Genomic DNA, 1,766 nt, shown 5'->3' with positions numbered 1-1,766 from the left:
CAGAGCACAGTAGTACACAGCAGAGTCTGTCACTTTAGCTGAGATGATCTGCAGATTCACACGCTTGTCTGTTTTGTTAATGTGAGCTGAGAAAACTGAACCAGGTGAATGAATTGTTCCTCCCTCTGTGATGGAGAGCAGGAACTCTGGTCTGGATCTCTGGTATTGTTGGTACCACTGGATACTGTTGATGAAACCCTCATATTTACAGGTCAGGTTGATGTTTCCTCCCTCTGCAACATGTTCTTCAGGACTTTCTGGCGTTATGCTGTTCATGGAACCCAGGGCTGCAAAATGAGTCATTCATGTCAGTTAGTCTGCAAGAGATTCTAACATCAAGAGACTCAACGGAGGTTCTTGACTTTCTGGATTCATTCAATAAACCAAATGTCTGTTTCTATCATGGAAGTTGTTCCCTTCCACAGAGAAACCTCTAGTTCTGAAATGTAGACCAAATATCTGGTTAATCCAGCAGGTTAATGAGCCTTTCATCTGTGTTCCAACACTCACCTATGAAGTGAGAGCAAAGTAAAAAGAGGTAAAGCAACATGTCTTTGGAGTTGTTAAAGCCAGACAGACAGCAGATGAGCAATGTTCTTCCACTGCAGTAGAATGAAGAAACTAAACAGCCTCTCTGCTGCACAGCCCTTCTCCTCAACATCAAGCTGATTGTGCTTTTAGTTCCTCAAACATTTCTGCTCTGGAGACGCAAAGAATCTCATTGGTTGAGTTGGACTTCAGTGGGCGGGGCCAGAGAATCCCCTTTTTAGAGATTGGCTGTCTACCAAAGTTCAGTTCAGCCAGTGAGATTATTTGTGCATCCAGAGCAGCTCTGCCTCAGAGAAATGTTTCCTGAATGTCCACTTTCAGTTCTTCACACCACTGTGAGACCGAGGCAGGTCCCACTAGAAGGAAGCCTACCTGAAGACCTGCTCTTTATTCTGGGAACATGGAGGACATTTCATTAGGGACGTCCTGATCAGGTTCTTTTGTCCCCTGTTCTAATCAGAGTCATTTAAAATTAAGCATCTGCCCAAACAGAGTCCCTATCTGAAACTTGTCCAAAATAACAGAGCAACAGGTTAACACATATAAACCAGTTTTTTCTGAGCAGGTATCGGCAGAAACAATTTTCTTTATCAGGGAGCAGCAGAAACAGTCTGTGTTCAGTAACAAGTGTCCCTGTTAGAGTGAGGTGAAGTGTCGCAGTCGCTCATGCACACGCCCGCCTGCTGCCGAAGGTGAATCTAACTTTTTGTACACCTCGCGATCGATGTGCTAGCAGGTAGGGTTAGCCTCCAACGGCCTTTTCTGACCCAGAACTGTCTGAACAGGCTGTGTCCGTACACGGCACAGTTTTCAAATCCATGTTCCCACCGGATTCGTTTGGCTTCTGCCTGGAATTCACTGCTTCTACCCTCAACTACTATCCATCTCAAAACACAACCATGTCTGACATTTCATCCATTCTGCAAACACTCTCCTGCGTACCTCATCAACCTCCGCAACTAACCAACAACATCTGAAACCATGGGCGGAGCGGAGGGGGTGGGGCTAATTGGGTTTAAGCACTAAAGAAGAAGAAAAATAGAACTCTTCTTCTTTGGCATCGTGATAGGACGCTGTTGTCTGTGCTGTTTTACTGGCGCCCCCTCAGTGAGCGAGCGTGCTAGCTAACCAGCTAGTGTTATGGACAAAGTTTGTTATGCGCAGAGGTAAACCTGACCGGCCGTTCACAGAGAGAAGCAGCGTCAGACAGTGAACAA

This window comes from Micropterus salmoides, unplaced genomic scaffold (genome assembly GCF_014851395.1).
Source record: "Micropterus salmoides isolate LMB-PRFRI ecotype aquatic unplaced genomic scaffold, ASM1485139v1 Ms_hic_scaffold_14, whole genome shotgun sequence".
In the NCBI taxonomy this organism is placed as follows: Eukaryota; Metazoa; Chordata; class Actinopteri; order Centrarchiformes; family Centrarchidae; genus Micropterus; species Micropterus salmoides.
Note: the sequence above shows the minus strand (reverse complement) of the source record.